Source organism: Chlorocebus sabaeus, chromosome 9, assembly GCF_047675955.1.
Source record: "Chlorocebus sabaeus isolate Y175 chromosome 9, mChlSab1.0.hap1, whole genome shotgun sequence".
Classification (NCBI taxonomy): domain Eukaryota; kingdom Metazoa; phylum Chordata; class Mammalia; order Primates; family Cercopithecidae; genus Chlorocebus; species Chlorocebus sabaeus.
Genome location: NC_132912.1, coordinates 97,447,796 through 97,454,094, shown reverse-complemented (window position 1 = coordinate 97,454,094; position 6,299 = coordinate 97,447,796).

Sequence of the window (6,299 nt, the reverse complement as noted above, 5' to 3'; positions counted from 1 at the left end):
AAATATATAAATTATTATATTATAGAGATACATCCAGCCAGGTGTGGTGGCTCATGCCTGTAATCCCAACACTTTGGGAGGTGGGTAGATCACCTAAGGTCAGAAATTTGAGACCAGCTTGGCCAACATGGTGAAACCATATCTCTATGAAAAAAATGGAAAAATTAGCCAGGCATGGTCATGCAGGCTTGTAATCCCAGCTACTCGGGAGACTGGAGCAGAATCATCACTGGAACCTGGGAGGTAGAGGTTGCAGTGAGCTGAGATCATGCCACTGTACTCCCACTGGGCAACAGAGTGATAGTCTGCATCAAAAATAAATAAATAGGGCGGAGCAAGATGGCCGAATAGGAAGAGCTCCAGTCTCCAACTCCCAGCGCGAGCGACACAGAAGACCGGAGATTTCTGCATTTTCAACTGAGGTACTGGGTTCATCTCACTGGGGAGTGCCAGACAATCGGTGCTGGTCAGCTGCTGCAGCCCGACCAGCGAGAGCTGAAGCAGGGCGAGGCATTGCCTCACCTGGAAAGCGCAAGGGGGAAGGGAATCCCTTTTCCTAGCCAGGGGAACTGAGACACACAACACCTGGAAAATCGGGTAACTCCCACCCCAATACTGCGCTTTAAGCAGACAGGAACACCAGGAGATCATATCCCACACCTGGCCGGGAGGGTCCCACACCCACGGAGCCTCCCTCATTGCTAGCACAGCAGTCTGTGATCTACCGGCAAGGCAGCAGCCAGGCTGGGGGAGGGGCACCCGCCATTGCTGAGGCTTAAGTAGGTAAACAAAGCTGCTGGGAAGCTCGAACTGGGTGGAGCTCACAGCAGCTCAAGGAAACCTGCCTGTCTCTGTAGACTCCACCTCTGGGGACAGGGCACAGTAAATAATAACAAACGCAGCAGCTCTGCAGACGCAAACGACTCTGTCTGACAGCTTTGAAGAGAGCAGTGGATCTCCCAACACGGAGGTTGAGATCTGAGAAGGGACAGACTCCCTGCTCAAGTGGGTCCCTGACCCCTGAGTAGCCTAACTGGGAGACATCCCCCACTAGGGGCAGTCTGACACACCACACCTCACAGGGTGGAGTACACCCCTGAGAGGAAGATTCCAAAGCAAGAATCAGACAGGTACACTCGCTGTTCAGAAATATTCTATCTTCTGCAGCCTCTGCTGCTGATACCCAGGCAAACAGGGTCTGGAGTGGACCTCAAGCAATCTCCTACAGCTACAACCTACAGCTGAGGATCCTGACTGTTAGAAGGAAAGCTATCAAACAGGAAGGACACCTACACCAAAACCCCATCAGTACATCACCATCATCAAAGACCAGAGGCAGATAAAACCACAAAGATGGGGAAAAAGCAGGGCAGAAAAGCTGGAAATTCAAAAAATAAGAGCGCATCTCCCCCGGCAAAGGAGCGCAGCTCATCGCCAGCAACGGATCAAAGCTGGACGGAGAATGACTTCGACGAGATGAGAGAAGAAGGCTTCAGTCCATCAAATTTCTCAGAGCTAAAGGAGGAATTACGTACCCAGCGCAAAGAAACTAAAAATCTTGAAAAAAAAGTGGAAGAAATGATGGCTAGAGTAATTAATGCAGAGAAGCTCACAAACGAAATGAAAGAGACGAAAACCATGGCACGAGAAATACGTGACAAATGCACAAGCTTCAGTAACCGACTCGATCAACTGGAAGAAAGAATGTCAGTGATGGAGGATCAAATGAATGAAATGAAGCGAGAAGAGAAACCAAAAGAAAAAAGAAGAAAAAGAAATGAACAAAGCCTGCAAGAAGTATGGGATTATGTAAAAAGACCAAATCTACGTCTGATTGGGGTGCCTTAAAGAGAGGGGGAAAATGGAACCAAGTTGGAAAACACTCTTCAGGATATCATCCAGGAGAACTTCCCCAACGCAGTAGGGCAGGCCAACATTCAAATCCAGGAAATACAGAGAATGCCACAAAGATACTCCTCGAGAAGAGCAACTCCAAGACACATAATTGCCAGATTCACCAAAGTTGAAATGAAGGAAAAAATCTTAAGGGCAGCCAGAGAGAAAGGTCGGGTTACCCACAAAGGGAAGCCCATCAGACTAACAGCAGATCTCTCGGCAGAAACTCTTCAAGCCAGAAGAGAGTGGGGGCCAATATTCAACATTCTTAAAGAAAAGAATTTTCAACCCAGAATTTTATATCCAGCCAAACTAAGTTTCATAAGTGAAGGAGAAATAAAATCCTTTACAGATAAGCAAATGCTTAGAGATTTTGTCACCACTAGGCCTGCCTTACAAGAGACCCTGAAGGAAGCACTAAACATGGAAAGGAACAACCGGTACCAGCCATTGCAAAAACATGCCAAAATGTAAAAACCATCAAGGCTAGGAAGAAACTGCATCAACTAACGAGCAAAATAACCAGTTAATATCATAATGGCAGGATCAAGTTCACACATAACAATTTTAACCTTAAATGTAAATGGACTAAATGCTCCAATTAAAAGACACAGACTGGCAAACTGGATAAAGAGTCAAGATCCATCAGTCTGCTGTATTCAGGAGACCCATCTCACACGCAGAGACATACATAGGCTCAAAATAAAGGGATGGAGGAAGATTTACCAAGCAAATGGAGAACACAAAAAAGCGGGGGTTGCAATACTAGTCTCTGATAAAACAGACTTTAAACCATCAAAGATCAAAAGAGACAAAGAAGGCCATTACATAATGGTAAAGGGATCAATTCAACAGGAAGAGCTAACTATCCTAAATATATATGCACCCAATACAGGAGCACCCAGATTCATAAAGCAAGTCCTTAGAGACTTACAAAGAGACTTAGACTCCCATACAATAATAATGGGAGACTTCAACACTCCACTGTCAACATTAGACAGATCAACGAGACAGAAAGTTAACAAGGATATCCAGGAATTGAACTCATCTCTGCAGCAAGCAGACCTAATAGACATCTATAGAACTCTCCACCCCAAATCAACAGAATATACATTCTTCTCAGCACCATATCGTACTTACTCCAAAATTGACCACGTAATTGGAAGTAAAGCACTCCTCAGCAAATGTACAAGAACAGAAATTATAACAAACTGTCTCTCAGACCACAGTGCAATCAAATTAGAACTCAGGACTAAGAAACTCAATCAAAACCACTCAACTACATGGAAACTGAACAACCTGCTCCTGAATGACTACTGGGTACATAACGAAATGAAGGCAGAAATAAAGATGTTCTTTGAAACCAATGAGAACAAAGATACAACATACCAGAATCTCTGGGACACATTTAAAGCAGTGTGTAGAGGGAAATTTATAGCACTAAATGCCCACAAGAGAAAGCAGGAAAGATCTAAAATTGACACTCTAACATCACAATTAAAAGAACTAGAGAAGCAAGAGCAAACACATTCGAAAGCTAGCAGAAGGCAAGAAATAACTAAGATCAGAGCAGAACTGAAGGAGATAGAGACACAAAAAACCCTCCAAAAAAATCAATGAATCCAGGAGTTGGTTTTTTTGAAAAGATCAACAAAATTGACAGACCACTAGCAAGACTAATAAAGAAGAAAAGAGAGAAGAATCAAATCGACGCAATTAAAAATGATAAAGGGGATATCACCACCGACCCCACAGAAATACAAACTACCATCAGAGAATACTATAAACACCTCTACGCAAATAAACTGGAAAATCTAGAAGAAATGGATAATTTCCTGGACACTTACACTCTTCCAAGACTAAACCAGGAAGAAGTTGAATCCCTGAATAGACCAATAGTAGGCTCTGAAATTGAGGCAATAATTAATAGCCTACCAACCAAAAAAAGTCCAGGACCAGATGGATTCACAGCTGAATTCTACCAGAGGTACAAGGAGGAGCTGGTACCATTCCTTCTGAAACTATTCCAATCAATAGAAAAAGAGGGAATCCTCCCTAACTCATTTTATGAGGCCAACATCATCCTGATACCAAAGCCTGGCAGAGACACAACAAAAAAAGAGAATTTTAGACCAATATCCCTGATGAACATCGATGCAAAAATCCTCAATAAAATACTGGCAAACCGGATTCAGCAACACATCAAAAAGCTTATCCACCATGATCAAGTGGGCTTCATCCCTGGGATGCAAGGCTGGTTCAACATTCGCAAATCAATAAACATAATCCAGCATATAAACAGAACCAAAGACAAGAACCACATCATTATCTCAATAGATGCAGAAAAGGCTTTTGACAAAATTCAACAGCCCTTCATGCTAAAAACGCTCAATAAATTCGGTATTGATGGAACGTACCTCAAAATCATAAGAGCTATTTATGACAAACCCACAGCCAATATCATACTGAATGGGCAAAAACTGGAAAAATTCCCTTTGAAAACTGGCACAAGACAGGGATGCCCTCTCTCACCACTCCTATTCAACATAGTGTTGGAAGTTCTGGCTAGGGCAATCAGGCAAGAGAAAGAAATCAAGGGGATTCAGTTAGGAAAAGAAGAAGTCAAATTGTCCCTGTTTGCAGACGACATGATTGTATATTTAGAAAACCCCATTGTCTCAGCCCAAAATCTCCTTAAGCTGATCAGCAACTTCAGCAAAGTCTCAGGATACAAAATTAATGTGCAAAAATCACAAGCATTCTTATACACCAGTGACAGTCAAACAGAGAGCCAAATCAGGAATGAACTTCCATTCACAATTGCTTCAAAGAGAATAAAATACCTAGGAATCTAACTTACAAGGGATGTAAAGGACCTCTTCAAGGAGAACTACAAACCACTGCTCAGTGAAATAAAAGAGGACACAAACAAATGGAAGAACATACCATGCTCATGGATAGGAAGAATCAATATCGTGAAAATGGCCATACTGCCCAAGGTAATTTATAGATTCAATGCCATCCCCATCAAGCTACCAATGAGCTTCTTCACAGAATTGGAAAAAACTGCTTTAAAGTTCATATGGAACCAAAAAAGAGCCCGCATCTCCAAGACAATCCTAAGTCAAAAGAACAAAGCTGGGGGCATCACGCTACCTGACTTCAAACTATACTACAAGGCTACAGTAACCAAAACACCATGGTACTGGTACAAAAACAGAGATATAGACCAATGGAACAGAACAGAGTCCTCAGAAATAATACCACACATCTACAGCCATCTGATCTTTGACAAACCTGAGAGAAACAAGAAATGGGGAAAGGATTCCCTATTTAATAAATGGTGCTGGGAAAATTGGCTAGCCATAAGTAGAAAGCTGAAACTGGATCCTTTCCTTACTCCTTATACGAAAATTAATTCAAGATGGATTAGAGACTTAAATGTTAGACCTAATACCATAATAATCCTAGAGGAAAACCTAGGTAGTACCATTCAGGACATAGGCATGGGCAAAGACTTCATGTCTAAAACACCAAAAGCAATGGCAACAAAAGCCAAAATTGACAAATGGGATCTCATCAAACTAAAGAGCTTCTGCACAGCAAAAGAAACTACCATCAGAGTGAGCAGGCAACCTACAGAATGGGAGAAAATGTTTGCAATCTACTCATCTGACAAAGGGCTAATATCCAGAACCTACAAAGAACTCAAACAAATTTACAAGAAAAAAATAAACAACCCCATCCAAAAGTGGGCAAAGGATATGAACAGACATTTCTCAAAAGAAGACATTCATACAGCCAACAGACACATGAAAAAATGCTCATCATCACTGGCCATCAGAGAAATGCAAATCAAAACCACAATGAGATACCATCTCACACCAGTTAGAATGGCGATCATTCAAAAGTCAGGAAACAACAGGTGCTGGAGAGGATGTGGAGAAATAGGAACACTTTTACACTGTTGGTGGGATTGTAAACTAGTTCAACCATTATGGAAAACAGTATGGCGATTCCTCAAGGATCTAGAACTAGATGTACCACATGACCCAGCCATCCCATTACTGGGTATATACCCAAAGGATTATAAATTATGCTGCTATAAGGACACATGCACACGTATGTTTATTGCAGCACTATTCACAATAGCAAAGACTTGGAATCAACCCAAATGTCCATCAGTGACAGATTGGATTAAGAAAATGTGGCACATATACACCATGGAATACTATGCAGCCATAAAAAAGGATGAGTTTGTGTCCTTTGTAGGGACATGGATGCAGCTGGAAACCATCATTCTTAGCAAACTATCACAAGAACAGAAAACCAAACACCGCATGTTCTCACTCGTAGGTGGGAACTGAACAATGAGATCACTTGGACTCGGGAAGGGGAACATC